Source organism: Aristolochia californica, unplaced genomic scaffold, assembly GCF_029961685.1.
Source record: "Aristolochia californica isolate CCGP_79_NKW_82.1479 unplaced genomic scaffold, dmAriCali1.0.hap1 SCAF_8, whole genome shotgun sequence".
In the NCBI taxonomy this organism is placed as follows: Eukaryota; Viridiplantae; Streptophyta; class Magnoliopsida; order Piperales; family Aristolochiaceae; genus Aristolochia; species Aristolochia californica.
Genome location: NW_027182279.1, coordinates 9,516,379 through 9,524,172, shown reverse-complemented (window position 1 = coordinate 9,524,172; position 7,794 = coordinate 9,516,379). Strand labels below are relative to the sequence as shown.

The window sequence follows — 7,794 nt, the reverse complement described above, 5'->3', positions numbered from 1 at the left end:
ACATGTGATGTCGTAAATGAGCATTTAGATTTATTTAAATATAATTGAAGGGAACGTAACAGTCGAAATACCAATCTTAAATGCTCTAAATGTTGAGGTTCGGACTGGCTGTAAATGAGTATGTCATCAAAGAAAACAAGTAAAAATTTGCGAAGATAGTTGTGGAATACCTCGTTCATTAATGCCTAGAATGTGGATAGTGCATTGGATAACCCAAATGGCATGACCACAAATTCAAAGTGGCCATGATGAGTGTGGAAGGCAGTTTTCTCGATGTTTTCTGGATGCATACGAACCTGATGATATTTGAGCGCAAATCCAATTTGGTGAATATATATGACCCGTGCAAAAATCTCCTCTACCATAGGAATAGGGAACTTATCTTTCATATTTTGGGCATTCAAATCCTGATAATCGACACAAAATTGTCATGTACCATCATGTTTCTTAACAAGGAGGACTGGTGATGAAAATGGTGAACAACTGTTGTAAATAAGGCCTTGTTGTAACATGGCTTGGCACTATCTTTCGATTTCATCTTTCTAGAGATGTGGGTACCGATAAGGTCGAATGACCACCACTTCTAAGCCTTGTTTTAAACATATCCAATGGTAACAGTACCTTAAGGGATGCAGCCCGGAGGGCTCTTGGAACAAGTTCGAGAATTCATCCAGGAGATGTTCTATATTGTTGTCCGGATTGGCCTGTGTGTGAAGCGTATGAATGTGATGTGACTTGTGCACGTGACTTCCCTGTAATAGTACTTGTTGTCCGCCCATTTCAAAACTCATAGTTAAAGCAGTAAAATCCCATAAAATAGGGCCTAATTTTTGTAGCCATTTAATACCCAATACCATATTGAACCCGACAAAAATTTTTGAAAGAAAGAAAGTTGTGCCGTTTGAGAATTTTACTTTTTTGCTGATATAGTAGCTAGGAACTTTTTCTCCATTGGCAATCGAAACTATTGCTATTGAGTGTGGAAATATCTGTAGTTGAAGGTGTTGAGTAGCGGTCAAATTGAGAAAATTATGTGTACTTCCTGAATCCACAAGGCTGACAAGGCCTTGGTCCATCACCCGAGTTTGGACTTGGTTAGTTTTGGCAGATTTCTGTTATGTAATGGCATGCAGAGAAATTTCTGGCGCCATTGTAGTATAGTGGTGTGTATTCCCGCCTGTCACGCGGGTGACCCGGGTTCGATCCCCGGCAACGACGCCAAAAACTTGATGTGAATTTTGAGTTACATTGACTTTTATACCTCGCAAGCGTACGAATCGTTCATGTAATCTAGCAGTAAGCGAGGGTCATATCCACAGGGAGGATTGAATTTTGTGTATTCTTCAGTCAACTTGGCTAACCAAATATGATGAATTAATCTGAACTAAACACTAATTATATCCTAAATTATCAAGCAATAATCTAATTAACTCCTTGCACAATAGGAAACGTCAACTCTGGATTTTACCGTGATACGTGCCTCTCTCGAGTGCCACGTAACCATGAATCCGGATTCTCAATCCTTGCGTCTAGCCCCTCTCGGGTGCCTAGAGTTAATGACAGAGATCGGATTACAATAGAATGCAGAGAATCAATTTCCTATTGTGATGATTCTAAAATTATCAACTCTGGATTTTACCGTGATTCATGCCTCTCTCGAGTGCCACGTAATCATGAATCCGATTTCTCAATCCTTGCGTCTAGCCCCTCTCGGGCGCATAAAGTGAAAGACAAAAATTGAATTAAAATACCAAAATCCAATCTAAATTATAATCCTACCTTAACTAGCTAATTTAATAAAATATCCGGAAAACAAATATTCAATAAACATTAATTATCAAATCATATTTAATAAACATTCAAAACCTAAGTTCAAACTATAGAAAAATTAAATTCCAAAATGACGAATTACTCCCCTTCCCCTTGCTCTCGCTCGGGCAGCAGACTCATTCTCACGAGTGCTGAAATTTCCCGAAATTGATGGCTTCGGGTAGCAAGAGCGAGTGGCCCGAAGTAGAGACGACGCCGGCGAAGAAGGATAGAAGCCGACGGACGGAGGTGACAACCGGCGGATGACGGAATGGAGCCAAAATCCTCTGACCGGCTCTCTCGAATCTCGGTCGGAGTCGAAATAGCTTCAAAAATGGTTGGAAATGGGTAATCGACGCCGGAGGATGGTCGGAATGCGGAATCGGCGCCGAAGGAGCCCTCTCGAGTGACCTCTCGGCCTGGCGAGCAGAGAATGGCAGCATCGAACTCACTGCGACGGAGACTCTCTCGATTTCTCCTCGGGTCTGTTCTCGGTTGCCGAATGGTGGTGGATGACGGTGACGAACGCCGTTCGGAGGGAGCCTTCTCGGGTCTCCCCTCCGAACGGTCAGCGACCTCCCCTATTTCTCTCTTCTTTCCGGTTAACGACCCCCCTATTTCCATCGACGAGCTCTCGTTTTAATACGATTTGCCCTAAAAAATCACCTCCCTTTCACTAAGGGTATTTTGGTAAATATTTTCTTCTCCACCAAAATTCTCCTGAAATTCCATAATTAAATCCATAAAAATTATTTCAAGAAGAAATAAACCCTAAAAGGAATGAAATATCATTCAGGAGAGAAAAATATGCAATATAAGCAATGATTAATGTCAAATTCAATAAATGCACGTTTCAAGTGAAAATCGATAAATAACCACCTATAACACAATTATAAGGGTTATTCAATTATAATTAACCTAGTTCTCATGTCAGAATCTGGCATCTATCAGTAGGATCATCAAGCTGTTGTGATTCTGTGATTTCATCGACCTCTAACCAGAACAACCTTTTACACTGATGGCCTGCCCTGTATGGTTCATCACAGTTGTAACATAAGTTCTTTGCCCTAGGCTCAACCATCTCCACACTAGTTAATTTTTGAATATACTGGGCGGGCGGGTTGCTGGGCCATGTATTTACTGCAGGAGTAGTACTGGGATGATTTTTGACCTATTGCCCTGCTGGAAAAGCTATATGAGGGTTAGTGTTGAACCTCCCTTGCCAACTATTGGAAATGTTCCATTCCCCTTGCCAAGTTGGTCTCCTGTTTTGAAATTTTTGTCGAATTTCCACTGTGCGAGCTAGATTCATTGCTCGAGCTAAGTCAGCAGGTGCGTGGAGCTCCACCTCTAACCTTAACGACTTAGTAAGGCCTGCCATAAATAAATTGACTTGCTGGTCTACGCAAAGCATTCAACTGGCTCATGCCAATTTTTCTTGGAACTTTTTTTATATAGTTCAATTGGGCCCGTTTGTCGCAACAACACCAAATCCCCCAAGAGGTTACTATGGGTTGGACGACTGAACCATTTAGTGCATAATTCCTTAAATTCTTCCCAATCCAACACCAATCTATCCAACTCTACTTGATGAAACCAGAGTTGTGCTTCATCAAGCATGTTGAAGGCGGCCAATCCCACCTTATCAATATCTGATGTTCTCTAATGGGTAAAATTTTTTTCGCACCTATGTAACTGAATCATGGGGTCATCTGACCCATTAAAAGTAGGGAATTCAAGTTTTGTATACCTTGGTACTGTGCCTCCTCCTTCGTTAAAATACCCCGTTTGGCCAGGAAAGGAAGTGTGCCCTATAAACTGGTCCCCCCCCCCCCCCCCGCATTGTACGAGTTGTCCTCTCCTCTTTGCTCCGGGGTTGAATTTCTTCCAACCGTAATATTTCCCATCATTCCAGAAATTCTATCAATCTGGAGATTAATATTTGGAAGTTGTTCTAACTTCTCCATGATTATGGCAAACTTTCTTTCATTCTCTGCTTGTTTTTCTTCCTATGCCTGCTGCCCTCTCATCATCAATGTCGGAATGACTTGTCTTTAATATGCATGGTGCACCTTCGCTAACAGACCGGTCTTTTGGCGCAATGGTTAGTAACAATCAACTCTTTTAACTCACCATTGTTGGGTTCTCCCGTGTTACTCTGTTCTGATACCAACTTGTTATGGTCCCTAGCCAAGGACCAAGTAACTTGGCATGGGATTTGTGAATCCAGTGTTGAATTTATGGGAAAGAGAAAAACTTCATTGATTTATTATAATTAGAGTACATGAACCTCTATTTATAATAGAGGAAGGTAGTAGAGTCCAATTAAAATAAAACTACCCTTGTCCCAATTACACCCAAACTCTAACACTTAAAGATAAGTCCTAGCATAATTAAATAACTCAATATAGATAAAAGACAAACCTAACTCAAACTAAAACTCTTCTAGGACGTGACCATTAGATAAAGATACTTTCTTGAGTCCTTCTTGATCTTCCAACTGATGTGATAAGGATGTCAGCTCATGGTAATCATTGTGGATCCTACTTCTTATGGGCTTGGGTGTTATAGTCCCTAGCCATAGATCTAGTAACTTGGCGGGGCAATTGTGAATCCAGCACGTTATGAGGGTTCGTGATCACGGTAATGAAGCAAAGACTCATTTTTCTCTTCCTATTTTCGTGATGCTTGAAAAGGAGTTTCCTTTTCTTAGAATTCTATGTAATTAGAAGACTAATTGTGTTGTTCTTGACCAAGACGGATGAAACCCCTTTTTGAGACTCACATCAATGAGGTAGAGTCTCTCTTGAAGGCTTCTACTGCCCACGTAAGAGAGGTCATGATCCCCTAATCCTCCTACACTCGGAAAAGAGGATAAAGCTGCCTCTTTTGATATTCTGCTCAAGTAGCTAACCCAAACCCCTTTCCTCATTGTTCGGATAGAAGGAAAACCCTTCCTTCTTACTGATATATCGTGGAAGAGGCTAAAGCCCCTCCTTAACTCGGAAAAGAGTATTCAAAACGCTTCTTCCTTTGATCTTGAATAATCTCAATACAAACAAAATTCAAAGATGATAAGAATGAAGGATCAATTCAAGAACCATACCTTGGAGCTCGTCAAGGAGACCTCCCAACCCTAGAGCTCGTCAAGGAGAACTTCAAACCCTGTTAAACCTAATTCCTGACTTGCCTTTTTTCTATTTCCTTACCCTTTAAATAGGGTTTTGATGTCATAAGTGTTTTAGGGCTAAAAATGCCAATTCTGCCCCTACATCCTTTCTCATTACATAATTAATGAAAAATTAAACTGAAAGCAATATAAAATATGAAAGTTAAACTAGTGAACTTTGTGAGTCATTTCCTCCTCCTTTGGGTGACTCGGTGTGCTATTGAGTCAACAACATCTGCCTCCCCTTGGAGAAAGAGCTTGTCCTCAAGCTCGTAAGCTGGGTAGATCTGTTTGAAGTTGTCTAGCCGCTCCTAGGTAGCTGCTTCAGGTTCTGTATCTATCCACTAAACTAGAATCACCCATTGGTCATCGACCAAACAGGCGTGTAACATCGCAGAGGGTCTCTGAATGACGTGTCCATTGTCCACTGGAGGAAGGAATGGAGAGGAAGTAGGCGGTGATCCCGTATATGGTTTCAGGAGGGAGACATGAAACACATCATGCACCTTTGCCATGACTGACAGTTGTATTTGATAGGCCACCTGTCCCATGCACCGAATAATGGAGAAAGACCCAAAATACTTGGGGGAGACCTTATGGCGCGATGTTCCTGCAATGGACTACTAGCAGTACGATCGTAGGCGTAACCAAAGATAGTCCCGTATCTCGTATGAAACATCTCGGTGTCCCTGGTTGTAGGCACCCTTCATGCGATCTTGAGCCCACTGTACGTGGTCTGTAATAGTCTGTAATACCTGATCTCGATCCATGAGTGTGTGATCAATGGCATCCACGCGGGTGGAGCCTCTAGCATAAGAGAGAAGGCAAGGGGGATCCCTTCCATAAAGAACCCTGAAAGGAAAGGATTGCAAAGCAGAGTGGAACGAAGTATTGTAACAGTATTCAGCCCATGGTAGCCATTGAATCCAGTGCTTCAGACGATCTATAACAAAGCACCGTAGATACATTTCGATGGTGCGATTAACCACCTCGGTTTGGCCATCTTTTTGAGGATGATACCTTGATGAGAACTTCAATTTTGTGCCTCTCAAACGAAAAAGTTCCCTCCAAAAAGTGCTTGTGAATACCGTGTCCCAATCACTGACAATAGATTCTGGAATGCCATGTAATCGTACAATATGCTAAAGGAAAGTCTGTGCCACTCATGATGCCATCAGAATAAAATGGGTATACTTGGAGAACCGATCAACCACCACGAATAAAACTGATTTTCTAGCTGTCAGTGGAAGACTCTCAACAAAGTCCATCGAAATATCAGCCCATACCTGGGTAGGGAGGGTGAGAGGCTGTAGATGACCTGTTGGACTCAAATGATCGATTTTGTTGCGTTGACATACCTAATAGACTGAGACATATGTCACAATGGAAGTCTTCATAGCTTGCCAATAAAAATTGGCTCGAATGCACTGCAAATTTTTCTGAATACCTTCATGTGTCATGATAAGCCGAGAGAATGGCTGGAATCAAATCGGATGTGTGAGGAAGGTAAATCCGTCGTTTGTAACAAATAAGAGAATCCTGGATGGACCACTTAGAATCCATAGTCCCTTTGTAATCTTTCTGTGGAGCTCCTGTAGGATAGGAAGAGTGACATGTGCATCTCGCACCAAGTCTAGGATGAGGAAACGAGGTTGGCTGACCGCATATCTGAGGTGCTGGTGTTCAAAACTCCTGGACAAGGCATCCGCTGCCTTGTTAATCTCCCCGCATGGTACTCAATCGAGAAATCAAAGCCCATTAACTTACTGATCCAATGCAGTTGTTGCAAAGTCGTGAGGCATTGTTCAAGTAAGAACATGAGACTATAATGATCAGTATGTATGAGAAATGCACGACCCCATAAATAAGGCCGCCAATGTTGGACCGACTTTGCCAACCCGATTAATTCCCATTCATACGCAGCCAATTTGTGATGACGAGCTGCCAACTGCCGACTGAAATAAGCAATGGGGTATGACTGCTGCTGTAAGACGGCCCCAATGCCCCTACCAGAAGCTTCACACTCAACCACAAATAAGTCTTCAAAATTTGGAAGATGTAAAACAGGGGCAGAGGCGAGAGTGTTATGGACTCCATAGCATCACGAGTTATCCATCGGCATAGGAATTAAATTATGTCAATTTACTTTTCATGTAATTTCAATTCGATTTGGTTTACTTTATTTGGTTTGGTTTAATTTGGGTTGGTTCAGTGTAATGTGGCATGAACCACTTGACCTAATGGTTCATCTTTGTATTTTTGTCCTCAACCCTATTTAGGGGGACGTGAAGGAAAAGAGAGGCAAGTATTGAGAAAATTATATTTTACAGGTCTGATTCTCCCTCAGAGGTCAAGGTTGGATTCTCCCTTTGAGGTCCAAGGTTGAGCTTCCTCCAAAGCTCCTTCATTCTAAATTGAGTTCCACCATTACTCGTTCAAGAAACAAGGTTTCTCTTCCAACGTCAAGATCAACCATGGAGGGAAGAGAGGAAAGAAGGGTGACTCGATCCATGGCAAGGGAAGAACCTAACATCTTGGTATCAGACAGGTCCACCCTTGGGGATTCCTCTTCCCCTGACGATTTGAGACAGTTAGTGGAAGATAATAGGCAAAGGACAGATAACCAGGCTCATGCCCTGGAAGAGGTGCGTCAAACAACCTCTGATTTGCATGAGGCAATAAAATCAATGGATGCTGCCATCCAAGCTCTCCTCCGGCGACAAGAGGACCATGATACACGAGCCCAACCTCCAGCTGCCTACTCTCCACCGGCCGAACACCATCCATTCCACCCGCCACCGCCCCCACAACCACCA

General features: G+C 42.4%; 1 non-coding gene across 1 annotated transcript; it reads left to right on the top strand.

The window, feature by feature from the left end:
* The first annotated feature begins 1,146 nt into the window (after positions 1 to 1,146).
* On the top strand, positions 1,147 to 1,218 carry TRNAD-GUC (transfer RNA aspartic acid (anticodon GUC)). Its single transcript has one exon. It is a non-coding gene; the product is annotated as a tRNA-Asp (tRNA).
* Positions 1,219 to 7,794: the final 6,576 nt, after the last annotated feature.